This window comes from Silurus meridionalis, chromosome 20, assembly GCF_014805685.1.
Source record: "Silurus meridionalis isolate SWU-2019-XX chromosome 20, ASM1480568v1, whole genome shotgun sequence".
Taxonomy (NCBI): domain Eukaryota; kingdom Metazoa; phylum Chordata; class Actinopteri; order Siluriformes; family Siluridae; genus Silurus; species Silurus meridionalis.
Genome location: NC_060903.1, coordinates 2887076 through 2891956, shown reverse-complemented (window position 1 = coordinate 2891956; position 4881 = coordinate 2887076). Strand labels below are relative to the sequence as shown.

General features: G+C 39.2%; 1 non-coding gene across 1 annotated transcript; it reads right to left on the bottom strand.

Annotated features, from left to right (window-relative positions):
* Positions 1–412: 412 nt before the first annotated feature.
* trnal-uaa lies at positions 413–495 on the bottom strand. The gene has a single exon. It is a non-coding gene; the product is annotated as a tRNA-Leu (tRNA).
* Positions 496–4881: the final 4386 nt, after the last annotated feature.

Sequence of the window (4881 nt, the reverse complement as noted above, 5' to 3'; positions counted from 1 at the left end):
GTCACCACACTTGGCCAATAAACCTGATTCTGATTCTGATTCTGAAATTAAATAAAATTAGAGAACGTTGCTGTAAAAGAACCTTTAAAAATGTTAACTACCATTACTAACCATCTACTCAATTAGTAAATGCTTCTGATTTTGCTATATAAACATACTCTAAATAGCACTTAGCTTTTACCACAAGGAACCCACAAGGAAATGTATCCATTGGATCTAACACTTTAACCACTCAGCCATCCTGGGATATATATACAGATCATAGATTTACAGTGACCTCATCAGTAAACGAGCTGATGAAAAGAATGAAAAAATCCTATAGAAACTATCAGAGAAACTTCATCACTACTAACCATAAACTCTATAAATAAAGGCTTCACATATCAACATATCTTACCTAACATGAAGCTTTTACCAGGAGTGGGGTTCGAACCCACGAGGACTTTTGTCCATTGGATCTTAAGTCCAACGCCTTAACCACTCGGCCATCCTGGTGCATACAGAATGGATTCTTTACATTCAATGTGGGCTTAATGGTCAATAATCACAAACTCATTAAAACAAAAAGAAACTACTGTACAAACATTTAGGAGTCTGGATGCATAATGGTGTCGTAATGGTTCCGATTCATGTCCGGTAGATACCAACATGCGATCTACAAGTTGCCCTAGGTGATCTAATGGTATCAGATATAATATGGAGCCAATAAAAGACAACAAATAACCAGTAAAGACCCATAGTGACTGTTAAAGATTTTATTAAATGCAATGTTTTAATGATTGAATATAATATATATAACATATAATCTTCAGGAAATGTAGATAACGCAACGTCCTGTTGAACATGTAATGGTAAATTTCCATAAGCTACAATGCATGACTAGTGGAAAATGTTTTTTAATTGTTAGACATGAAATTACATGAATGCAAAATGTATATGATGTACTCTGGACAAAATGGAGCTACGTTGGTGTGGGACAGAAAGAAGTGATGTTTCTTTGCTGAGGTAATTGTTTGTGACATTTTGAACAATCATTACATTTTGATGTTAATAATATACATATTTAATGTATTATTCTCATAAATAGTCACACCTACAAGTTTACCTGAAATATTATCAAGAACATTTGTGTTTCATTTGTGAATTATTTAGCAAGAATTTGGTTAATTTTGCTTAAATAATAAATCATCACTGCTTTCTGCTATTTGACAAAATTATTCACAGACTACAATTTCCAATTTGCTGAATCATTATGTCATGCCATATATACACATTCTACACAATATGTACAGTATATACAATATATAGCAGGACCTCCTGCACATTTCTCCCATCCCCACACAGGATCTCTAAAGCCATCAGGCTCTTCAACACCTCTCTTCTCCACCAAGAGCTTTAGGAGGAATCCTGCATGTGTCATAGCAAACAGTCTGAATTGATATGTAAATGCGATATTTCCGGTTATTATAATTCTGGTTTTTGCTACGTCTTTATTGAGTATGAAGTGTCAACTGGTGACACTAATGCTTATTAACATAAAGCTGTGACAGAATGCTCAGAAGAAAGGAGTTTGATCTATAGGTGCTATAGGGACTCATTTAAATAATTAAATAAATAACACTTGAATTCATTCTCTCATGAAATTCTATAGAAGCTAGGGAGGTGCAGCTCCATAACCGAGGTTGATGAGATTTACATCTCGATGCATAGCCAACAATATACATTAAAGATACAAATGAAGCAGCTACCGATGCGATACGATTCACCACATTACGATGCAGTGCGATACGAATTTGATTTGATTCAACCCAATGCGAATCAATGCAATACGATGCAGATAGTTCATTTTTTATTTCTTGGGTTCAGACAGACAGCAAATAATCAATTTTACGGTAGTGTCTTTTAATGCATGACCCTTTTACAAACAGGCCCTTGGTGTGCAAAAAAGTTACAGAGAAGTTACAGCTCTACCTCTGCCATGTTAATCTGTATTCTATGTGACTCAGGACACGCCTCGTTCTCCGTAGTGTTATGATACGTCAAATTCACGTAGCAGTAGTGGTGCTGAGAGAACGTTCTCGAGAAACAATTAAGCAACAAGAAATCCATCTACATAAAAAATATCGGTCACAAATTATTGGTCACTTTCTAGATAATAAAAGTATAACGCAGCTAACATTTACGCCAGTGCACCGATGCGAAACGCTAAGTCTTGCCATCGCTAATAGCAGCTGATTGAATGACAGGCAGGTAAGATGAGCGATTTTATTTTGTTTTTTTTAGATTATATTTCACCAGACACACACACAAGTTTGTTTCAGGAGGGTTATATAAGAGTAGTAAGTCATCCCTCGGCAGGAGAGAGTGTCGGCCCAGTAGGAGGACATGCTTTGAGGGGGTGATGGTGTACTCACACCTACTCTTCCTCCAGTCTCATCTGTGCTTGAGCGCTGCGTTTTGGCGCCTGCACATGCACCGGGGCGAGAAACTTCACATCGACTTCAATAGAAACACAGTCATCAGGGAACAGCAGGTTACCAGGAGGTGATGAGCCACACACCATTGAAAAAGTAAGAACCGTGAACCTGATCCAGCTCAATCTAGTAACACACTGGTAGCATTTGGAGCATCTTAAATGATAAATATTAATAAATGATATTTCGGTTTGATTCATGTCGCCAAAGAGGTTTGACCGATCAGATTGAAAACCGATCTGACGCTTCTCTGGATCTGTTTGTCAGCTCGTTTCAAAGTCTGCATTTCGTTTCACAAACTGCATGGACATCATGCATATTTCATGCAAGGGCCCTTAGTACCTGACAGCAGATCGACTTCAGATTGACAGTGTCTGAGCATATTAGCATAACGGAAACATTTCCGACAAGTCATTTCTGAGAGGGTTTATGGCTCAGCATGTTTTATTCAAAACCTCAAAAGACAAATTGTTTCCAAATCAAAAACAACAAAGCCTGCTCTGGTTTGTTGCCTTGTGCCTCGTGATGTGTTCGAATGACATATGGAAACTTATCCCATGTATGTTTGGCGAGGAGAGCGTGAACATGAGATCAATTCACCATTCTCGTAGCTGACGTTGTGAGGACCATGAACAAAAGTACTTATGAAAGACGCTAATAATTTAATGAACTAGCCGTTAAATCTTTTGAGCGAACAAGGGAAAAGGCAGTATGACAGAGGAAAGAGGACAAGATTGCCAACATTCTGCTCAGATGTAAACTAAATGACAAAACAAAAAGGTTTTTTTAATGGCTTATACTACAGAAAATACTGAACTATATGAACTCTATTTCAATGTCAGTCCCAGTGAAGGAGGCGTGGCCTCACCTTTAATTTCCTGCGAAGGAGGTATGGTCTTACTCCCTGTCACTTACACTGAAGGAAAGTGGTCTTAGTACATTAACGTTATTTGGTAGACACCCTTATCCAGAGCGACTTACATTTATTTCATTCATGCAATCAGCTATGGGGTTAAGGGCCTTGCTCAGGGGCCCAGCAGCGGCAGATTTGTGTGCCTGGGATATGAAATCACATCATTTGGATTCAAAGGCCAATGCCTTAACCACTAAGCCCTCACCTCTACCTACTAGTACCTACAAGGAGACATGACCTAACTACCTGTTTGGGGGGAGTGGTAGCTCCAGCAGTTATGGTGCTGGGTTACCGATCGGAAGGTCGGGGGTTCAAGCCCCGGTATCGCCAAGCTTCCACTCTTGGGCCCTTGAGCAAGGCCCTTAACCCTCTATGCTTCAGGGGCGCCGTATCATGGCCGACCCTGCGCTCTGACCCCAGCTTCTAAGCAAGCTGGGATATGCGAAGAACAAATTTCACTGTGCTGTAATGTATATGTGACAAATAAAGGCTATTCTATTCTATGTCAGTCCCAGCAAAGGAGGGTCTTAGTGCCTGTCAGGTTCAGTGAAAGATGTTCGGCTTTGGCATCTGAGGGTTTCAGATGTGAGATGTCCTTGTGATTGTCATCCCAGTTAAAGTGTCCCTGTGTAGCATTTGTAAGCGTCAGTCAAAGTTTAGGAGGCTTGCGCATAGTGCATGTCAGTCCTAGTCAAAGAGGGCGTGGCCTTATTGTGTTACAGTGAAGACTTTTATGTCTGCCAGGAGACGTGGACTTTATATCTGTCAATCTTCAGAAAGTTCGATTTTTCTGCTTTGAATTAGTGTACGTTACATATAATGAATTAAATTTTAATGCATTTTCTGCAGTTTTTTACTAAAAGAGACACATATTATAACTTAAATATAATAAAAGCCTGCTGAGTGAAAAAGTTGCAGCTTGTTTTTAGAGGCCATTCTGGTGCACGGCTGTTCATCTGAACATACCATGTGACTCATGATCCGCACCAAACGTCCAAATGCACTGAGTAAGCGGCTGCACATGCCAGCTGGAGAGGACAAGACAGGCCACAAGCAATCATTGACTCAGAGGGTGTGTTTGTGAGTGGTCGTGGGTGTGTGTTCAAAAGTGTGAGCATTCCTGCTCCTTGTATACACTTTTTTTTGTTTTTTTTGCATCGCCACTACTTTCCTCCCAAGTGAGATACAATCTCAATTATATTGACGACACATCATGTGGTGCAGAAACCTGCGTATGCATACTGTCCTTCAAGTGTTTATAATGTGTTTTATTCCTTACATTTATTTACTAATGCGAACATTTTTTTATTTAATAAAGAAATGCACAGTGTCTGTCAAACGTTTGGAAACACCTAGTCCTTTGTGGTTTTTGAAAAACACATACAGGTTCCTTTTGCTTGTATGCAGCAAACTAGGTCACTTAATGCTATGAAGATTTACTTTGACCAAACAAATATACAAATGTCTAGACTTTATTTTCATTGAAAAATCCTC